We start from the raw sequence: 14,512 nt of genomic DNA, 5'->3' as shown, positions 1-14,512 counted from the left end.
TTTGTTTTGTTTTTTGTTTTTTCGAGACAGGGTTTCTCTGTATAGCCCTGGCTGTCCTGGAACTCACTCTGTAGACCAGGCTGGCCTCGAACTCAGAAATCCGCCTGCCTCTGCCTCCCAAGTGCTGGGATTAAAGGCGTGCGCCACCACCGCCCAGCATGTTTTGTTTTTTAATTTGGTGTTTGTTTTTGTTTGGTTCCATTTTGTTTATTTTTGAGCCCAGATGGATCTCAAACTGCTGAGGACTCTGAACCTCCTGCCTCTACCTCCTGAGTGCTAGGACTGCAGACTTGTGCCACCATGCTTAGTTTGTATAGTGATGAAGGTCAAACCCAGGACTTTATGCATGTCAGGAAAGCACTCTGCCAGATGACCCCTGGTTTTTCTGGCTCTAAAGAATGAAAAAGAAGGGGCTGGAGATGTGCCTCAGTGGTTAAGAACACTAGCGTCTCTTCCAGAGGATCTGTGTTTGATTCCCAGCACCCACAAACTAGCTCACGACCATCTGTAAATCCAGTCCCAGGGGATCAGACACCTTCTTCTGGCCTCCTGTGCACCAGGCATACACACAGTACACAGATATACATTCAGGCCAAATCCCATGCACATAAAATAAATACAATTTAAAAAGAAAGAAGAATCAGAAAGAAGATAAACCCAAGAAGCAAAGACTACAACACATCCTGTCTTAAGTCACTGATACCTAAAATGAATGCACGGGACGTCCATGAGGCTACCTCAAAAGGTGGCTGGCCCTCAAGCTGAGTCTCAAGACAGGGAGTATGTAGTGAAAGAAAGAGAGAGACTCTGAGTTGCTAGTGGCAGGCAAATGTAAGATGGGGGAGAGCTGGAGAAAGACATGCACACAGTCAAGTCAAGGAGTCATGGTGGCACATGCCTTCCATCAAAGCACTCAGGAGGCAGAGGCAGGAGGATCTCTGGTGAGTTCGAGGCCAGCCTGGTCTACAGAGTGAGTTCCAGGACAGCCAGAGCTACAGAGACAAACCTTGTCTCAAAAAATAAATACAACAATAAAGGGCTGAGTATAGGGGCACACACCTGTAATCCAATACAGCCTGGAGCAGGAGGGTCATGAACAAGTATGAGCTACACAGCAAAACCCTGTAAAGGGGAGAGAGAGAGAGAGAGAGAGAGAGAGAGAGAGAGAGAGAGAGAGGCAAAAAGAGGGGAGGGGAGATTTAAAAGAAAGAGTGGAAAAGAAAGAGAGGGAAGAGAGGAGGGAGGGAGAATGGGAAGAGAGGAGAGGGAAGGGAGGGAGGGAGGGAGGGAGGGAGAGAGAGAATTAAAATAGTAAAAGCAGCTGGCCCGGGGATAAGACTGTAAGTTGTAAGAGGTCTTTGTTTCTGTTTCTGACCGTGTAAAGATCCGTATCATGACAGGGCATTGCGTTTTCCATTTTCTAATTCTAGAAACGGGATAACATATACTAAACTGCACGTATTTTAAACACACATTTGATAAGTTTTGACAGATATATACCCACATCTCACCACAGTCAATGTGACATATCGCATATCCATCATCCCTGATAAAATCTGTTTTTGAGAGTCACTGAGAAAATCTCCAGTCAGAAAGAGGCCATAGACAGCCTGTGTTTTAGGCATGAAGAAATGACACACACATACACACACCCCAGAGGAAGGGGCCTACAGAAACCCCCAGGGCTGATCTGAGGTAGAACAGGCACCAAGAACACTGTCCTCTGGCTCCAGTTCCCAACCTTGATGCTCCACAGGGTCCAAATTACCCCCAAGTAATTCTACTCAGCTCTAGGAAAAGAGCATTTTTGACCAAATGTGCCTTTATCAACGAATCCCTGGGGAAGCTGTAATTTAGGAGAAAGATGATAGGTCCTTGTAGAAAATGGCCTGATGGCATGTTGCTCCCAACCAGGATGATGCTAGGCACATACTCAGGGTTTTGTCCTTTAACCCCAGAAGGTGAAACAGCTTAACCACAGGGTAAGAGGGATGCTATACGGAACCAGAGGAGATTCAACCACAAATTAAATCCCTCAGAACAGTTTCCAGACCCCAAAAGTCTTCCACATCAAAACTCCGGTCGTGGACGTCTTTGTCTGTTGAAGTATGTTTATTTGTAACAAAGTGAGTTCTGCAGGAGAGTTAATGAACTCCTAACACTATTTCAGAACATGGTGCTTTGACTCCAAAATACACAGAATTTATGGTTTCAATCAGCCCAACTTTAAACAAAAAATTCCCATCAGAGCTGCTTGATTCTTTGCAGCACCTTTAAAACAAGACACCTTTAAGCCTTTATGGAATGTCTGTGTTTTGACAAGATGTGAGTGTTTGCAGAAGCCAGGAAAGGGAATACCGGCAACCTCTCTACCATCTTGGCAACTTTTTCTGTAAATGTAAAGTTATTCTGAAAACGATTCTAAAATAGAAAATTTGTTTTAAAAGTGAAGCCCTGCTGGACATGGTTATATATGTATGTCTGTAATCCCACCACCTAAAAGGCTAAGAGGGTGGGGGTGAAGAGTTAGGTGTTCAAGGCCAGCCTGGTGTGACGGGTGTGTGTGTGTGTGTGTGTGTGTGTGTGTAGAATATGAACAACTCTGAAAATGGATGCACACACAGATCAAGCATTTGAAGAATCCTGAGTAGGTCAAGGATAGAGCATTTGCCTGGTACACAAAAGTCCCTGGAGCCAATGCCAACACCACAACATTAAATAAATAAAATTTACAACTTGCAAAATATAAGGGGCAAGATGGGCCAATGGATAAAAGTCCCTGCCACTTGAGTTTGACTCCCTGACCCACATAAGCGAGAACCAACTCCCCCAAAACTATTCTCTGGTCTCTATATTTGCACCTTGACACACACATATGGACAAACATACGCATGCATACATGCACACATGCACACATACACACATGAACACATTTTTTAATTAAAAATAACCATCTGTAATAATCAAAGAATCACTTGGGGTTTTGTTGTTGTTTTTGAGATAGGGTCTCAAGTAGTCCAGGCTGGCCCAAACTCCTGATCCTGAACTACTAATCCACCTCCTGAGTGCTGGGATTACTAGCACATGCCACCAAGCTATCTCTTAAAATGCTATTTTAAAAAATGAAATGCCATTTTTGTTGTTGTTGTTGTTGCCAGTCAGATTACTGACATTGTTAGGTCTTGCTAAAGTCTTTTTGTTGGTTAGTTAGTTGATTTGGTTTGGCTTCTGTTTCCTATCATGATAGGTTTCTTGAGGAAAAAAATAAAGTATCACTCAGAGTTGGTAGAAAATTAGGGAGATTCTCTGGGGGATGATTATGTCCTGCTATATTTGCTTGAGTGAGTTATGGCAGCTTAGAAAATTGTTATAACAACCCAAAAATTGATCTAGGCTTTATATTCATCAAAATGATGAAAACATGGAATATCATTAGTGTGTTCTAAGTAATAGTTTTGGGGTTTTTTGTTTGTTTGTTTTGTTTTGGTTTGGTTTTGGTTTTTTCGAGACAGGGTTTCTCTGTGTAGCCCTGGCTGTCCTGGAACTCACTCTGTAGACCAGGCTGGCCTCGAACTCAGAAATCCGCCTGCCTCTGCCTCCCAAGTGCTGGGATCAAAGGCGTGCGCCACCACCGCCCAGTATAATAGTTTGTTAAATAAAGCAAAAGGAGTCCACACCAACCAAAGCCATGGTGATTATTAAAAACGCTGTGGGTAGGGTTGTCGACAATACAGATCTGCGTTAGACCAAGTGATGAGCATGTCTGAGGTCCATCGTTCAATCCCCAGCATGTGCTCACACACTCACAAGTGGAAAAAGGACTAAGATTTGGTGAAGAGCTGACTCAGCGATTAAGAGTTCAGACTACCCTTGTCAAGGATCTCAGTCGGTTTCCAGCAGGCACACCAGGCTGTTCACAACGGGCTGTAACTCCAGTTACAGGGATCTGGCTTTTGAGTGCACAACAATCGTGTGCACAAACCCACCTACAGACATACATAATTATAATTTTAAAATTTTTTAAATGCTTAAAGTACTGGGAATTTTAAAGACATAAAAAGAAGTCCGCATTAATCCCAGCACTTGGGAGGCAGAGGCAGGCAGATTTCTGAGTTTGAGGCCAGCCTGGTCTACAGAGTGAGTTCTAGGACAGCCAGGGCTACATAGAGAAACCCTGTCTCGAAAAAACAAAAACAAATAACAAACAAAAAAATAAAACAACAAAAAAAAAAGAAGTCCGCAAAACATTTGCAAACTGCTTATGGAAGAAAATACATACACAGAACGATGAGTACATATCTGTAAGAAATACACTAAGTGCCCGGCAGTAGTGGCACAAGCCTTTGATCCCGACACTCAGAGGCAGAGGCAGGTAGATCTCTGAGTGGGAGGTCAGTCTGATGTACAACTCAAGCTCCAAGACAGCCAAAGCTACAAAGAGAAACCCTATCTTGAAATAAGCAAAACAAAAAGGAGAAGAAGAAATGCGATAAATGATTTGACGATTGCCAAAACTCCCCTGTGGTGGATAGTAACTTTAGCTTTCTTCATTTTTGTTTTAGGTAAAAAGAGAAAGGCCAAACCTACCGACATAACACTAGAAGCCAACCATTCCCGTTATGCGTCTTCCCTTATCCTCTGGCCCCATCTTTTCCTAGATTCTCTCCTGTGAGTACTTTCCAGCTTGGCTTTCATTTTGACCTGTGAGCTCCTGACTTGGATTGACCCAAGTGCTCTTTATCTACCCAACCTTTGGTGCAACCTTTACCACCCTGGTAGCTCTCTGCTGCCCCCTTCTGCTACCTACAGACAACCATTGTCATTCCCGAAAGGTCCAGATTTCCACCCTCTCACCTCTTCCGAAGAAAGCCTTTGCCATCCTATGGCAAAAGGTCCAGTAGGTAAGTACATCTTTATTTATTTATATATATATATATATATATATATATATATATATATGCATACATGTAGTCAACTGGGAAGAAAAACTATGCTATCCCCACAAAATCCTTTTCTAATTGCAGCCCCTAGCTCTAAAGTGCTCAGAGCTCAAGACCAACTTGCTCTCCGCAGGAGGCAAGCCAGGCCACCTACACCATAGTGAAGATTTGACTTCCTCCCCTTCTCTGTTGGTTCTCCACCCATAAGTCAGTGAGTGTCTAGGCCAGCAGTGTCCAGAAGAAGCATTCTACACCTATGCTGTCCATGTGCTGGACACCAGCCACATGTGGCCAACCAAGCGTTTGGCATATGAATGATTGGGGAAATGATATATTTTTTTAACTTTTTTGTTTATTTGTTTTTGACACAGGGGATCACTTTTTAGCCAAGGCTGGTGTGGAACCCACCATGTAGCCCACACTTACCTCAAACTCATGACAATCTTCCCGCCTGAACCTTCCAAGTACAAGGATTATGCTCGTGAATCACCATACTTAGATCCTTTTTTAAAAATCGCTTTTATTGTAACTTAAATAGCACTGGCTAGCCTGGAACTTGCTATGCACCCAAACTGGCCTTGAATGAGCACTTGCTATTCTTCCAGAGGACACGATTTTGGTTCCCAGCACTCATATTAGACAACTGGAAATCTCCTGTGACCACAGCTCCGGGGAAGGGGGACCAAGGGGAGAGTCCGATGACCACAATACACCACAAATACATGTACAATTACATATGTGTTTGCAATAAATTTCTGTTGAGCATCACTAGTTTAGACAGAAAAAAAGATGTCTAAATTAAGTCTCTCAATATGAAACATAGCAGTTTCCTAGAAGTGTGTAGAAATGTCTAAATCATAAACAAAACAATAAGATTACCTGTTGAAACAAGATAAGGTCGTTACTTCCCAAGGGCATAAAATAAATGACAACAATAATAACAACAACAACAACTCCAATTTCAGCCTGTATTAAGTAATTAAAACATTGCATGTAGTAGCATGTTAGAATACACTTAGGAGGCTGAGGCAGGAGGATTTCTATGACTTCAAGGCCAATATGGGCTGCATATTTAAAACAGAAGTGAAAACACTGCAGAGGAAAATGAGGACTTTAAAATATCCTAAAGATAACAGTTAGGTCTGTATGAAAACATATTGTTGAGCTGGCAAATGGCTCAGTGGGCTTGCCAAGGGGAGCAGGAACGCAGTCCCCAGAACCCACATTGTAAAAGCCAAGTGGAGAAGTTAGCCTGAGGCAAGTGTAGCCTCTCTCTCTCTCTCTCTCTCTCCCTCTCTCTCTCTCTCTCTCTCTCACACACACACACACACACACATACATACACACACTACAATTATAATAACAATAATATATAAAATACATAAACAAAAAGAAAACATTATTATTATAAATCGACCTCCAGATGTATGAATGTTTTGCATGTGTGTGCACCACTTCTAGGCCTGTGCCCTCAGAACCCCAGGGACTGGAGTTACAGATGGTTGTGAGTTGACGTGCAGGTGCTAGGAATTGAACTCGTGTTCTCTGGAAGCCTGTGGCTCTTAACTGCTGAGCCATCTCTCTGTGCCTATAGACTATTGTTAAGTATAGTATTATATTGTATTGGGGAAGAAGTCTCACTGTTTTCCAATCTAAAAATCAATACACTAATATATTTACTAATTTATGACATCTAATTTTTTACAGCTTCAAGGAGTAGCCGTTGAAGAAAGTTTAATGCCTGCTGGTTTAGAGAGATCTTTTGTACTAGGCCCCACCTGACCAGACCAGATCAAAATGGAGTCACTCATGTGAGAGGCATCGTGCAACCAAACTGAACTTGGAAATGGTCCAGTTCTCAAAAAATTAAAACAGGAACTCATAACAACTAATGCAAAGGGCCCACATGGTCATTCTTGGAGGGAGAGTGGCTAATGGTGACCCGTCCAACTTTGACTGACTGTGAAGTCACCTTCACCCACATTTCTCTGTGTCAGGGATGCTATCCCACCACAAATCCTAGCTCAACCTCCATCTGCTGGAAAGTCACTTCTTAACAATACCTTTCTGAATGCTTCTCATATTTAGCTGTTCTATACCCAAAATTTTATTCTCAGAGTATTCAAACATTATTGAAAAATGTGGCCCATAAAAAGTTGTCTATTGTCCCTCCCCACCTCAGTCTACTCCATGATAACTAGCAGATGGATATAATTTTTTTATATATTTATATTTTTCCATGTAATCTTTTTCTATTTATAAATCAGCCAGTTTGTTTTGTATGTAGGTGTGGGTGTGAGAAAATATCTCAAAATCTGAGAAAATCTGAAATTGGAAATACTTCTGGTCCCAAACATTTTGGATAAGAGACAGGAACTTGCACAGTGAAAGAGTAGCCAACATTGAAAAGAGAGGAAAAAGATAATTATGAGTAGAAACTATGTCATAGATTTGTGCATGCAAAAAAAAAAGTCTATTACTGAATAATGTGTGCTAAATGTAACTCATATAAGAGAAAAAATATGTTTACAGTTATTCCTGGCTATCCAAATCTACTTATATTCAAATTGAGATGGCAAGAGTTTAGATAGTGGATTCAGATGGTGATGGGTGATATATTTTCTCAACATGTTTTGTTCCAAATTAGATAGCAAATACAAAGAGATTAAATTGGGAAATTGTATCCCAAAATATGTATCCAAAGCCAGGTGTGGTGGCACCTCTATCCCAGCCCTTGGAAATCAGAAGCAGACAAGATTTCTGTGAGTTGGATTCCAGCCTCCTCTACATAGTATCTTCCAGATCAGCCAAGGCTGCACGGTGAGACCCTGTTTCAAAAACCAAAAGAGCCAAATGGTGGTGGTGCTCACCTTTAACCCCAGCACTTGGGAGGCAGAGGCAGGCAAGATCTCTGGGAGTTTGATGGCAGCATGGTTTTCAAAGTGAGTTCTAGCATATCCAAGGCCACAGAAAGAACCCCTGACTCAAAAAAAAAAGAAAGAAAAGGAAAAAAGAAAGAAAGAAGGAAAGAAAGAAAGAAAAGAAAAAAGAGAGGAAAAGAAAAATCAAAACATTTATCTAAATCTATTTGGTTCTTGGTTTTGCACAACAAGAGGTCTAATTATTTCATGTTTATTTTTTTAAAAATCATCCAGAAATAATATTCATGGAATCATTAAGAATCCTCTCAGGGGGTTCAATTTCTTTTTCCTTTAACAAAGCTGTTATCTGAACATCTTACAACAAGCACAGTGCTTCTAATCCAAAAACATATTTCAGAAGGCACATTCTGAGGACCTGGAACCCGGAGCACACAGAATACTTTGAAGTCCTTAGTTGTGTTTAGTGTCATATGTCTGAAAGGATGTTTTGGTTTTTTTTTATGACGTTTTCAAACTAGGACATTTATGACTGATCACTGAAATCCACGAGATGAACTGGGCAAAGCAACAGGCACCCTTGGCTTTACCTGCAGCTGCTCCTTCACAGGGTCCCTATCTGAATCTTCCATAGAGTTTTCTAGAAGCTTGGTTTCCCAGGTCATCAGGTTTAGTCTCTGACTTTTTAGTCTCTTTAGGCTCTTAGGTTTGCAAGGCAGCCACGCTTATCAAAGGCTGACTTCTGGAAGCAGCAGGCCTGAAAGACACAGCGGTGGATGTGCCTTTGTCATTTCGCTTCCACTGTCGAAGGCGAATAGACAAACTCTTTATACTGAAGATGCTGGCCATGGATATAACCATTTTAAATATTCCAACATTGTCCATTTTCTTTACCATGGACAATGCTTTCCAGAGAGCTTGCTTCCCATATCTGCCCAAAACTAGAAGATTTTTTAAAGAGAGAGAGAGAAAAAAAAAAAGGAGACCTGCATCAATCTAAAATTTTAAAAAATATTTCACTAATTTTTCTTTATGTGAGAAGTTGAGCATCTCTTTGATACATTTATTGGTCACTTGGAATTTGTCACTTGTGAGGATTCTATTAAATATTTGGACCATTTCTCTGCTAAATTATTTGGCTTTTTCTTATTTTTAAAGTTCTTTAAATATTATGTTCCAAAAATTTTGTTTATCTTTTTATTTTACTTATTAAGTATTTAGGGGGCATTGGTTTTTGTTTTGTTTTGTTTTGTTTTGTTTTGTTTTGTTTTGTTAGTTGATGGTGATACACACCTTTAATTCCAGTGCTCCAGAGACAGAGGCAGGCAGATCTCTGATTCAAGGCCACCCTGGTCTACAGAGTGAGTTCCAGGACAGCCAAGGTTAAGCAGGGAAACCCTGTCTGGAAAAAAAACAAAGAAACAAACAAAACATCTACATATAATTTTGTTGGGGGAGGAGCAGTAAGTCAAACCCAAGCATGTATGACAATGCATAAGGAAACCTGTTACTTCGTAAGCTAATCAAAATAATTCCTGGGGGCTGGAGAGATGGCTCAGCAGTTAGGAGAACCAATTGCTCTTCCAGAAGACCTGGGACCTGGGTTCAATTCCCAGCACCTGCATAGCAGCTCACAATTATCTGTAACTCCAGTTCCAGGGGATCTGATACCCTTACACAAACATATATGCAGGCATAACACCAATGCACATAAAATAAAAATAATTTTTTAAAATAAATTAAATATTTTTTCTTTTTTTCTATTTTATTTTCTGTATATGGACATTCTTCCTACATGTATTTCTAGATACCATATTAATACAGTACTCATAGAGGCCAGAAGAGGATATTGGCTCCCCTAGAACTGGAGTTACAGAAGATTATAAGCCATCATGTGGGTGCTGGGAATTGAACCTGGGTCCTGTACAGGAGCAGCCAGTGATCTTAACTACAGGGCCATCTCTCTGGCTGCCGAATAAAATAATTTTAAAGGAATATATCTTTTTTAGAATTGTGTTCTTTAATTTTTTTGTGAGTTTTGTTTTCACAAATAAATAGTCAATAGGCTTTCATCCAAATACACAAAGATGATAATATGTTCCCTTTCCGTGTATTTCCAGCTTTTTCTCAACCAAACTAAGGCTGTAAAATCTACTTATTCTTATGACTATCATCAACACATTAAATTCTCAAGGACTCAATAGTCAAATATAATAAACACCAAAGCCACAGGTATTTTTTGCAGTTGAAACTAAGCTATGTGATTGTATGAAACAGTTGCTAATAAATTCAAATAAACAAATCTAAACTCTAGAACATTTAGTAATGTCCAGGTATGACAAGGACATTTAGTAATGTCCATGTGTGACAAGGAGCCGGCTCTCTGAAAGAACCAATGTTACAGAGAATAACCTTGGAAGTGTGTCTTAGAACTGATGTCAGCCTCTGTAGAGATCACTTGAATGTTTGGCAAGTGACTTACTTTCTGCCAGAGAAACGGCTTGTAAAGAGGCCTGAACAGGGTCTCCTTGAAGCCCTTGTAAACCACCTCTCCCCAACCTTCCTTCATTAAAGCTAGACAGGGTCTACTGTCAGCCACTCGGTTCTTGCTGATTGTCTTCAACAGTAATAGAATCATTCATTATCTCACCCTGCCCTTGGTGTGCATAATTTTTATGTGTGTGTGCACATGTGTGCACAACAGTCGCCTTTACCTGCCCGCTGAGCCATCTTTCCTTCCCTGGAAAGACATTTTTGTCTTTTTAGTTCTAATTGTGTAATAAAAAGCCTTTACCTCCTCCAGAGGGAAAAAACTTGAGATGAAAAGCATAGCAGAAAGCTAGGTGTCATGTTGTATCTCGCCAGCACTTGAGAGGCAGAAGCAAGGAGTCTAGCCATGAATATGAGGTCAGCTTGGTATACATAGTGGGCTCCAGACCAAGACCCTGTCAATAGTAGAATGCTAGATTTGCCTCATAAGGCCCTAGGCTCAATTTCAGACCATATATATATATATATATATATATATATATATATATATATATGTTATATATTATGTATCAGAGGCTTGAGAGATGGCTCACCAATTAAGAGCACTGACTACTTTTCCAGAGGTCCTGAGTTCAATTCCCAGCAATCACATGGTGGCTCACAACCATCTGTAATGGGATCCGATGCCCTCTTCTAGTGTGTGTCTGAAGACAGCTGCAGTGTACTCATATACATAAAAAATAAATAAATATTTTTTAAAAAAGCAAATCAGGTCAGGGATTTTTAAATGTGATGGCTGAATGACTGAAGGACCTAATTTAGTCTCCTGTGACCTGGTGCCAGGTAGCTCTCCTTTCCTTCAGAAAGCCACCACTGTCTCCTTTCTGTCAAGGTTCTGTGTCTGCCTTCACCCCAGTTGCCTTCCACATATCCCCAGTTGTGCTTCTAGCCTCTTTTCTCCCCTCAGTATGAACCCTTCCCCTGCCTCCAATTCCCAGTGCACATAAAGCGTTATACTAAAAGGTGGGGTTTTTTTCCAATATGATTTAAAAGCTCGATTCTACATCCTCTCCTCCCTGAGCACTATGATGCTGCACACTTGAAACTAATTAAAAAGATTTGTATCCTGTAATTCCTGAGGAGCTATCAGCATGTGTCCTTGAACCTCTTATGGAGCTGAGAAGCATATTGCACACCGTATTCATTTTACAGAGGGATGTGCTGGAGCCAATATTCTCAGCTCTTCTCAACTCCCACTCAGCAATAGCATCTTGGCAGCTTTGAGATCAGCAACAGTGAGGATATCTACACCAGGAAAACTGAAGTGCTACACAGTCAGGCTAACACCATGAGCGCTGTCAAGCATTCCAGCACACCTCGGGTGTGTGGATTCTTTTGGTTTCTAGTGACAGCGACCCACTTGAGCATAAGTAGAAAGAGGAAGTTATCAGGAGATCCTACCGGTGAGATGCAGTGTTATTGATGAGTGGGTGACAGAACGGCCTTGGAAAGGAGCTGGGACTGGGGGGTTGGGGATTCTCAGAACTCTTCACCATTCTCTGTTTACCATGAGTGCTTCTTTCTTCCTAACAACCAGCTTCCCTGGTTCCTAATCTACCTGGACGGCCCGGAAGGCCTGCTGTGATCCAGTTTCCCTGGGAAACTGATATCTGTCTTGGTCCCAAGTCCAGCTTCTCAGGTAGGGACTTGAATTGGAAGAAAATTCTACCGTAGCCAATGCCTTCCTGGTCAAGGCAAAGTGGCTAGGAGTGGGTAGAAACAAGGCCATTAGCCCAGAAAGACCAAAGCACTCACAAAGACCTTTCTTTGCTCAGCTCTCTTTGGCACTAAGGAGGTAGTCACTCACCTCATCAGATGCCACATATACAGGTTAGTCAGAAGCTATTGGAAGGAGAGGTAGTCATCTCTGACATTTCCAGACTTCTATTGTGAACCATCTAGAGTGCTACATTGGAAGGCCATGTCCTTGGGGTATAATGGACTTCTGTATCCACAGCATCTATCCGTAGATGTGGGAAGAAAACAGTTTATATACACTTCTATCTTTAGCAACTTTAGCATCACAAAGCACTTCCCAGGTAAAAGGCCCGCTCTAGAGATCAGAGGAAGATCCTAAATCAACCACAAGGAACAGGAAGACTCCCTGAGAATTCTAAAAAAAAAAAAGTTACTGTCCCTGGAGGCTGAGGACTTAACTTGGTTGGCAGAGGGCTTCCCTAATGTACTATGGGTTCCAGTCCCAGCACTGTAGACTGGGTATGGTGATATTCCTTGCTAGCACTCGGGAGATAGAGAGCAAGGAGAATTGAGTCATTGTATACAAAGTCACAGCCATAGGCAACTTTGAGATAAGCCTTAAGGCTATATAAGGAACTGTCTTTAAAAAACAAAAACCAGTAAGGACAAGAACAAAAACAAAAACAAAACAAAAAAACCCCATACAAATAAATAGGCATAATTTGGAGGTTGGGGGCCTTGTTTGTTTCTTGAGATTAAATCTCACTATATAGCTTTAATTGGCCTGGAACTCCAAATGAAGATCAAGCTGTCCCAGAATGTCTATCAACTTGCCTCGGCCTCCCCAGTGTGGTAGGATTAAAGCTATGCACTACCAAACCCAGTCAGGATAATTTTTTTTAAAAATAAATATGTTGGTGGGGCACACCTTTTAATCTCAGCACTTGGGAGGCAGAAGTGAGCGGATCGCTGTGAATCTGAGGCCAGGTGGGCTCCCATTGAGAATCCCAGGCCAGTAAGAAAATGTCTTAAAAAAAAAACAAAAAAAACAAAAAAAACTACCTTGCCTCCAAGCAATCCAAATGCAGTGCCAGGCCCAGTGGCACACTCCTGCAATCCCAGTAGACTACAGGGGGTTGAGGCAGGCAGATGGTGAGTTCCAGGCAAGTGTGAGCTAAACAAACAAACAAACAAACAAAAAAAAAAAGAAATCCAAAATATTGTTCCAGCTCTTGTCAGTTCAGCAACTCGGAACCCATTTGTTCCATCTTTATAACCGGCGCCTTCCTGGACTCAGGTTGCCATCCCCTTAAGACTCAGAGGCATCTCCTGAAAGGAGAGAAGCCATTTCCTCCCTCTGCATGTCTGTTTTTAGAGCGAAGAAACTTTTAAGAATGCCCTCACCAGCAAACTTCTCCCCGGAATGAAATTACACCCCCTGCCTGCTTGAATCACTCATCGACAGGGGCACTGGTACTGGCATGATTGGCTCAAAGCAATCAAGACCTCCTGTCTGAGAAAGCGTGCAACGGGCAGAATGAGGATCTGCTAGGCCGGAAGAAAGGGAAGCAATCAACAGGGGCTACCCTGGCTCGGTCTGATTCTAAAGCCCGCAATCAGAGGAAAGACACGAGGGCCCCGGGCAGCCATTTCTCCAGGCACTTTGTCTCCTGTTTCACTCTTACTAAATCCGGTAGATCCGCCCACCGGAACCTGGTTTTTCTCTCCCCTCTCCCCGCTTTTGATTTATTCTAATTAGTAACAGAGCTGGCTCCCTGCCTGGCATTTTCACTGCTAAATCAAGATTTTGAACATATGAAAGTTTAAGGTGTCAAAGGACACTAATAAAGACAGTTACAGACTGCAGGCCCCTATAATCAGGCAGTGTTAAGGTCTGCCTGCGAAGGAAGTGAACTCAGAAGTTAAAAAGATAAAAACTGGAAAATAGTACTGTTGGGATTAAACCTTTTTATTACTTTAAAAAAAAAAAGTATTTCATGCATTGACTTTTGAGTACTAAGTAGAAATTTCCTAGATGAAACTAGTTTAGTGCTGGGAGTTTGGGGGTTGGGGGTGTTGATCAAAAAGCACAAGAAGGATTAATTTTCAAGACATATTTCTCTTAGCAGCTTCTCTGGGCCCTAACAATCTTCTGCTCTACATAAAAAGTTGAATATTCTTTTTTCCTGTCTAGGGCTGTTAAGTGTAAGCGCATCCATACACTGAAAAGCACCAAGAATTGAATAGTTAGCTCATATGGAACATATTTTCCTTTTTGCTCTTCCTTCGCCACTTCGGAAGGTTTGTGACTCATTTGTATTTTCCCCTCAGCCGCCATCACCTCTCCGACCACATGTCTCTGACAGAGAGAATATCCAGGTGGCCTGGTGCTTGGAAACCTGTCAGACATTATTCAATGCAATAAAGAACACACCAGACAAGTCC

This window comes from Grammomys surdaster, unplaced genomic scaffold (genome assembly GCF_004785775.1).
Source record: "Grammomys surdaster isolate TR1022 unplaced genomic scaffold, NIH_TR_1.0 134, whole genome shotgun sequence".
In the NCBI taxonomy this organism is placed as follows: domain Eukaryota; kingdom Metazoa; phylum Chordata; class Mammalia; order Rodentia; family Muridae; genus Grammomys; species Grammomys surdaster.
This window is presented reverse-complemented; position numbering follows the sequence as displayed.